The sequence below is a fragment of the Acomys minous genome, assembly GCF_964271855.1.
Source record: "Acomys minous genome assembly, chromosome: 5".
NCBI lineage: Eukaryota > Metazoa > Chordata > Mammalia > Rodentia > Muridae > Acomys > Acomys minous.
Window position 1 is genome coordinate 110,892,836 of NC_140494.1, and position 8,893 is coordinate 110,901,728.

Sequence of the window (8,893 nt, forward strand, 5' to 3'; positions counted from 1 at the left end):
TAAAGCCCATCTGATTGTCCTTTTGCTCTGGCCCTTCAGGAAATTTATAGCTAATTTTTTGAGTTGAGTGATAGCGTCGTTCCTCCCCTGCCCCCAGGTTTTCTGATTAGCCTGTTCCCACTGATCATCCTTCTTTTTATGTCTTGGCTCTTACATGCTTTATTTTGTGTTTGGTTGTAAGTATCACTATTTTGTGATTCTGCCCTTTGTTATACAGTAATGATAATAATGGATCCTATCTCATAAGGACATTGGCAGAATTAAGTGAGTCTTTGGGATAGTGTTTGGCACCTGGTGAGCCTCCATGGATGTGATTTATTGTTCCTGTTTTCAAATCCTTTTGAGAAGTGAGATGATCATCATCATCAATGTCAACATTAGTATATGATAAGCTAGTAAGCCTTCAAATTCATTAGAATACACAAGGCATCATTTAAGTTAGAAAGAAATGGATACAGGACTAGTTAAACACAGGGTATAGTAAACGTCAGGGGACATGTCTCTTACAGTTTAATTGGGTGGTTGAAATAAAATACAATCAGTTCTTCCCACTAAAAATAGAAGTCTATTTATGGACCCTATACTAGCCACACTGATAATGACATTGGACAGGGTAGTCTCAGAGCCATTTCTATAGCTTTCTGGTCCATGCTGGTCGTTTGACCTTTGGGCTTTGTCTCTCATCACTGTATCAGCTATTTTGTTTTTATCCTGGTGGCTGAGTTTCATCTGATTTGGCACCGGTGCTTCCTCTGACTTACCACATTTATGTCAGTTCCAGGAAATGACTGTGTGTGATTCCTCATAGCTCCTAGGACTTACTTGATGGCTTTTTAGGGTTTCTCTGTACTTGCTCCGTACCGTCAGGATGGATTCCCAGTTCAGCAATCAGTGACATTTATGATGCATCCATTACAAAACCCTAATAGAAATGAGAGGAGATATAAGAGCAACCAAAACAAGATCTGGCTGTCATACAAATTTCATGTTAGCTGGGGTAGACAGGAGACAAACAAGTGAGCGTACACAGTGGCGTAGACTCTACCCTCCCCAGATGGGACCCATGGCTAGGCCAGACGCAGGGTGCAGTCCTATGAAGCCAAGACCTTCAGGTGGCTTGTGTGAGCATTGCAACTTGAGACAGGCTGTTTGTACAAGACTGTTCATGCCATGAAGGAAAAAGAAGCGGTCTAAGTGGCTGTCTCACATGGCATGGGCAGAGAGGCTGATTTGGCAAGTTAGCATCCATCTGCTTTATGACCAGACGAGAGAAGAGTATGGAAGAGGCAGCAAGCCCAGGGACTGCCCCCCCACCCCCTCCTGCTAAACAGAACACAAGTTGCCTGGTCAAGAGACAGCAACAACAAGGCTGTCGTGGCTGGAGCAGAGTGAAGCAGGGACAGGAAAGGGACCAGAACTTGACAACGTAGAGGGTAAAACGCAGTGAGATGGGAAGCCACCTTCCTACCTCAAGTGTAAACTTAGCATCTACAGCCCCTCTCTAGCTACTGTGTCTGTGGCGGAATAGGGTGGAGGCTATACCAGGTGTAAAGGGGGTGTGTGTGTCATGTTAACATGGTGAGAGATGGTGGCATCTGGTGTCCGTGTGGTAGGGGAGAAAAGCTAGGAGGTGACTGGGTTATATTGAAGTAAAGCAATAGGACATTCTGCTAGATTGAGTACAGAGAACAGAGAACAGAGAGCCAAGGATGAGCCCAAGGTTTACAGCTGAGAAGCTAAGAGTTTCCTCTGCCATTTGCAGGAGGAGCTGGCTTACCGGAGAAAAGGCTGTTAACGTGTTTTCCTTTGAGACATGGTCGCTCTCTATGTAGCCCCAGTGACTTCTGTAGATCCGCCTGCTGCTGCCTCCTGATTCTAGGATTAAAGGCACGTGCCAGGCCTCATCAACACATATTTTTTTTTTGAAAATTTTCTTTCTTTACTTGTATTTGCATGTGTGCACATATGGGCTACACACACATCATAGTCCATGTGTGTAGGTCAGAGGACAACTTGCAGCAATCAGTTCTCTCCTTCTACCATTTGAGTTCTGGGGATCAAACTCAGGTTGCCAGGCCTGGCGGCAGGCAGCAGGCAGCAGGCAGCAGGCAGCAGGCAGCAGGCAGCAGGCAGCAGGCAGCAGGCAGCAGGCAGCAGGCAGCAGGCAGCAGGCAGCAAGCACCTCTACCCACCCACCGAGCCACCTCAACATTTTAAACATGTTGATGAAAGGTTAATTAGTGAGACAGGCAGAGAGAGGAAGTTCAGACTTTTAGGAGACAACTGAAGTAGTCATCTATTCTGTTAGCTGATTTCACAGCTGAAGACACTGAGTTTGAGTGAGGAAAGGAGCCTTGACAGACACCAGGTAATGACCACGGATGGACCTTAGGTTTTGTCCTTATTGCCATTCCTCCCCCCCCCCCCCCCCGCCCATGCCACATCTAAGCAGGAATCCTAAGCTAATGAACAACTGAGTTGGATTTGTTTATTTAGGGAAATCCCCAGCCTTATGGATAAATGGAAATATAAGAAAACCCAGCTCTGATGTTTTCTGTCAAGGCCTCAATCATGGCTTAGAAGGCTCATGGGCTGGATCTGTGTGGTGATTGCATAATCTCTAGTCCTATATGCTGGCCTCTTAGGTGACAGGGATGGCACTGTGTAAATTTGTTCTAAGACACTAGCAGAGGCTCACTGGATTCAAGACTGGAGGGAACGCCTGTCAGCACAGTAGTGGTTGTGCAAGCATGAAGTTCTGAATTTGATCCCCAGAGCCCATGGCTGGTGGAGGGAACAAAAGCCAGACGTGATATTGCACGCTTGTGATCCCAGTGCTGGGAAAGTGGAGGCAGGAGGATGTATGGGACTCTCTGGCCAGTGGGCCCTATCTTAGTACGACCCCTGCGGTTAACCTCTGGCCTCCACTGTGTCCTGTGAATGGAAGGTTTCTCAGTCACCCTGCACAACATAAGCAGCAGTGCTTTTTCCCATCAAAAAGATGAGACAGATTTATTATTATACTTATTTCAGAGAAGGGGAAATCTAAGACCAGAAGTCATAGGCGGCTTGTGAGCAAGTCTATACTCATTTCACTGAACACTAGTGTCTTGTAACGACAGTGACCTTCAGCTAATAGGCAGCTTGAGCATGCCTAGAATGGGAGGGGTGGGTGGTCCAGTGGGTCCTGATGACTCAAGACAGTCCCTTAACTTGGAAATGTCCCCTTCAGAAGGAAGGACAGGCCATCCACACAGATTACCTTCTGGACAGAACCTCAGGACCTCCTCTCTCTCCACTGACCACCCCACATTGGGGCCATGCTTACTTCCCATATTGTAGCTCTGTTCACTCCTCAGGTGCAGTCCCTCACTGCATAATGAGCCACTAAGGGCTTTGACTCTGTTGACCTAATGATTAGTTTTCCTCAGGGGGTTGAAAATCCGGCAGCCTTCAAGCTCAGCCACAATCCTATTTCATTGAGCCAGAAATGTGCAGAGGCCCAGGGCTTTGGGCACTGGGCACCTGAACACTAGAAATCTGGCACCTTTTCTTTGGGAGTCCTAGTGTGTTTTGCTGATGGCACCTCCTCTGTTCAGGCCTTTCATAGACTACTATATGCCTGGAGTCAAGTGCTGGAGAGGTGCCAAGGGTTAGTCAAACACGGGAAGCAGGATTATAAGGCTCACAGCCCAGGATGGCTGGCTTAGCCCAAGTAGAGCCAATTGCATTATGGATCAGCCTGCCTTACTGATGTTAGTAGGTCCCTTCCTACACAGCCCAGGGTGATTGCTCCACTTTTATTTGGTGAGGACTAAGTGAATTAACAGGAACATAGCTTGGATGACGAAGCCTAGCACAAGTTAAGCATGTGATGAAGGTTAATCATGCTTAGTACATGGTAAACATAGTATGCATCCTGTGTATTATATGTCATTATGCATATCATTATTTAAATATGTTTTTTATAATATTCTGTGGTAACACTAAGAGAGATTATGATGAGGTAGGGCAAAGGCATAGTTATAAAACACAGTAGTCATAGGAGCAAATAGTCACTATTGGTTGATGGTTCCCAAGCTTTTTAATAAACATCGTTTAATATAATCCTCGCCAGATCTCATGAGTGGATAATACTTGCCACGATTTGGCTGAGCAAACTGATGTTCACAGGAGGCAAGTCACTTGCACCACACTTCGTGATGTGTACCCGAGTCATGCTGTACATAACACGGGATCTCACTATGTACGCCAGGCTTGCCTCAGCCTGGTACCTACCTGCTCCCACCCTTCAGGTGCTTGAGTTAGCGGCAAGGCAGGAAAGACAGCTTGGTTTCCACCTGGATCCTAGACAAACTCTCTTGGTTCGTGATTCCAATTTCTTACTGTACGGGAGACTCCCTCGTACATGACCCTGACCGGGGTGGAGTTTACTCAGTAAATCATTACCACAGATGTCCATGAAGTACGGGCACCGTCACAGCGTACTGCAGGGTCTGGAAAATGACTTATAGCCGGAGGAAGATAATGGTGGCTATAACTAAAGAGTTAGAAATCCAGCTAATAAGACCATATAGGGCAAATAATAGAACAAGATACTAAGATGGTCAATGTATTGTGATTATGTGCTAACGTGTGGAATTGCTCCGTATCAGTGATGGGGACTATGAGAGAGGAGAGGATCATGCTGCTGTCTGGACCTCATTCATTGCTTCCTCTTCGTCCATCGCTATCAGCGTGGTCAGGGGCGTCACAGCCAGCTAGCACGGATGGCCTACTCTTTCTTCTCAAGGAGGCGATTCCAAATTAAACAACACTCCCCACGGAGCAGCTCTTTCCTACGTCTGCCATCATCAGTTAGGGGAGGATTTGTGGTCTGCTGCCTCTTGAAGGGCTGTAATAGTGAGGTGGTCCACAGGTTCCCTGCTGAACTAGTTACTTGTCTTGGTGCCATGACAGAAAAACTGATGAAAGCAGCGTAGTGAGGGTTTATTTGGGTAGACAGTGGAAAGCTTAGTCCACCATGGGAAAGCATAGGCATCTCTAGCTGTGGAGCAGGAGCGTGAGGTCCCGCTGTGTCTGCAGTCAAGAGGTAGAGAGTGGTGAACGCAGGTGCTAGGCTCACTTTTTTTGTTTTTTTGTTTTTGTAAAAATAGTACATTTTATTAATTTTTTTGAGAATTTCATACAGTGTATTTCAATCATGCTCACTCCTTGTCCTCCCCACAACCCACTCCTCTTTTCTATCCCCTGTACTCATGTCCTCTCTAAAAAAAAAAAAAAACTATCTTGCTAGAAATGTCCTGGAATTTCTTTCTTTTAAATTCAACTTTGAACCCTAATCCATGGGAAGGTGCCACCCACACTCAAGGTGGATCTCCCCACCTCAGTTAAACCTTTTTAGAAACTCTCTTACACACACACACACACACACACACACACACACACACACACACACACACAGTGTTGTCTAAGCTATTCTTGAGTTCTGTCAAGTTGACAAGGAAGAGTAGCCACTACCCCTACCCTCTGTCCCTTTTATGGCACACTGTGCCTTTGCAGGGCAGTAATGTAAACAGCATATATTTTTAGAAAATGATTTTTTTCTGTTATTTAGCATCACTTGAACCACTACCACCACCATTATGATCAGCGTCACCAAATATCACTGAAAGTGCTAACTAAGGCTTGGGTGTGGCCACCATTTTACTACTTTGATGGGTTCCGGCCCTTTCTCTCTTAGCTGGGCTACTTTCCTGTTGCTTAAATCTCTTTGAGGTTTAGTTTTCCCATCTATAAAATGGGTGGACAGAAGTGGAAGTGGTTGCAGGACCGGTGGTGGGAGAGAAGAGAGTAGGCTTCTGTTGGATGGACTTTTGGATCTTCCCCAACTTATCTCTTCTGTAGCTCTTGGACTCGCCTGTGACAAACAGGTGGTGAAGATGGAGGTGTCTCCATTTTCCTACAGCCTAAGTAAAGCAGATCACAGTTTCCGCTCCCCGGGGGTGATCTCATCTTAGTAAAGGGAAGACTCTTAGTCTCAACTTTAGCCTTGCCTAGCAGGAGTCCTTGGAGGAGAACATAGGCGTGTTTGAGCTTGGGGATTTCAGAAGCACAACTACATTACCTTTGACATCGCAGGTAGATGTCTAGGTGTGCAGCTGTTTTCATCTTTGTAACCTGCAGCTATACTTTTGAGGGTTTCTGAAGTAGAGAAGTTTCCCATGGTGCGGCCAGAGACATACTTAAGAGATCCGAGGATGTTGGCCATAAATGTCAGGTGAGCAGCCATACACCTCAGGGCTCCTCACCAAAGTCCTTCCCTGGAAAGGTCTTGGTCTGATCATTCAGAAAAGTAAACAGACTTGATCTGAACATTTTTTGGGGGGGGGAAGGGGAGGGAGTTCTTATTTAAAGTTCCAGTATGTAAAGAGGTGCTCAGTTCCATTGAATTTCTTCACCAAGTCAACGCAATCGCGGTGTGGAAATGACTGTGTGGTGATACTTCCGATGCGGTATTTCACCTTTCTTTGTTTGCCTTTGGCTAAAAGCACAGTCAGACCTCTGTGCCCAGCATGGATTCTGAGAGGCCATTGAAGGCTGTGTGGGAGAATCTTTAAGGCATTCTCGGGGGAACACCGAGCACAAACACAGCGTGTGCCATCTTGCCCCAAGGCTGGGAAAGCTGAGGGTTTCTGTGCAGCAACCCCACTCTTCCTGCATCCTTTCCCTGGAAGGATCTGGAAGGCACATCCCTTGGCTGCTGTATGAGGCTCAGTCCATTCATCCATTGAATAAATATTTGTTGAGTCTCTCCTAGTGCCAAACCTATCCTAGAGGTTGAGCATGTAGCAGGAACAAAAAGGGCTGCTATTCCTGCTGACATAAATCTTCCTGAGACTGGCCGACTATCACACTGCTCTTCCTGATATTTTTTTTTGTATATGTTATGTTTTATATGAACTTTAATGAGACTTAACTTTTATATGTGTCTTGGCGTTCTTAGATTTGTATAAATAAGACATAACAAAATCTGAGTTATTTTCTTATATAGATAGGATACAGGTACAATGACACAGCTGCATCTTCTTAGATTGTACTTTCCAAGAAGGAGGATTAGGTTCATCCAATTACCTTTGTTTAGAAGCCAGAACGGAAGTACCTGTCTCGCTGTATGTATACATGTGGAAGCTAAGCTAATTAACATTCCTGTCTCTCCCTCCTTAGTGCTAGGATTAACATTATCAGGTGTCCACCATAGAACCTGTTTTGGTGTTTTTGAGGGGTCCTGGGCATTGAACTTAGGTCTTAAGACTTAATATGGTGAGCAGTTTACTGATTGAGCCATCCCCAAAGCCTCTCAGAATATATTTTTTTAGTCAGCTGCTAATTTTCTGGCTGTGTACTCTGAATTGGGTGTTAGAGATAGTGATGGGCATTCTCAGAGAGGTTATAGGTTTTTTGTTTGCTTGCATTTGTTTTGTTTTTGAGTCAGGGTTTCTCTGTGTAGCCTTGACTGTCCTGGAGTTCGTTTTGTAGAACAGGCTGGCCTCAAACTCATAGCGATCCACTTGCCTCTGCCTCCCTGAGTGCTGGGATTACAGGTGTGTACCACCACACCTGGCCCAGAGGTCATAGTTTAATTTAGTAATTATGAAAATAGAGAGTGGTTCCATAATTTTTTTTTTACATTTAATTTGGGTTTTCTAATGTACAGATCTGTATTTTACTTGCTCAGCCTTTGAGAAGGGACATAGGTATCCTATGTACTAGGCCTTTCTTCCTCTAAGTGACCCAGTCCTAAGCCCAAGATGATAGGAGTTGTATGTAAGCAAGCGTACCTCATGCAAAGGGTTTCCATAAAAGGGGCCCCCACTCAGGTAAGTAAAAATAGTGTTTGGTCACTTTGGTACCTTCCTTCTTGGTATATCTCACCCATACATTCCTCTTGGTCTGAAATCTTTAACATTCATGCCTTTTCCCTCCGTTAAACCCCTTAGAGAAGCTCAAGGATTCCTTCCAAAAGCATACGAATCAATGATTTTAAGACCCTCTGTGCAGACCATTGTCTTTAAGCAGAGACAGACAATTCTAGATGGTTCTCAGTCCTGGCTGTATGTCAGCATTGACTGTGATGCATTGATGAGATCTAGGGCTCCACTCAGATAGTAATAGTAACAAAAAAAACCAGGGAGAGGGGTGACTCTCATTCACAGGGAGGGTTGTAAAGCATCCCAAAGTGACAGATTCTCACTGTGTGACTCCTGAGTCAATATAGTATCACTACCACGTGGGAACTTAGAAATGCAGAATTTCAAACCAGCTCAATCAGAAACTCAGGGGTGGAGGCTAGCAATCTGCATATTGTAAAGTCCTGGGGCCGGGGACCAGCAATCTGCATGCATATTGTAAAGTCCTGGGGCTGGGGACCAGCAATCTGCATGCATATTGCAAAGTCCTGGGGCTGGAGGCTAGCGATGTGCATTGCAGAGTCTTTCTCATGACTCTGATGCTCTTTGCTTCTGAGGCCTGAGGACCACTGCTTTAAGCCAGAGAACTAAGTTGTATCTGGTACTCTTCAGTCAAGACTGAGATCAGTATGAAGCTGCTTTTCCAAATGTGGCTGACTAGTCCGTGTACACACAGGCTAACTTTGGTTGTTTGTAACCTGTGAAACTGTCTCAGAGTGGCACATAAACATTGGTCTTAGGGCTTGGGGAAGCAGGAAGGAAAGGGATATCCAAAATATGTACCGGTGGGAGGCAGTCAATTAGTTCTGTGGCCATAACTACACCCCACACTCCCCTCATGTCCCACAAGCAACAGATCGCAAACAAGGTCTATGGAAAGTGCAGAGGATAACTTTGTGGCAAGGGATATAAATGATTTCATT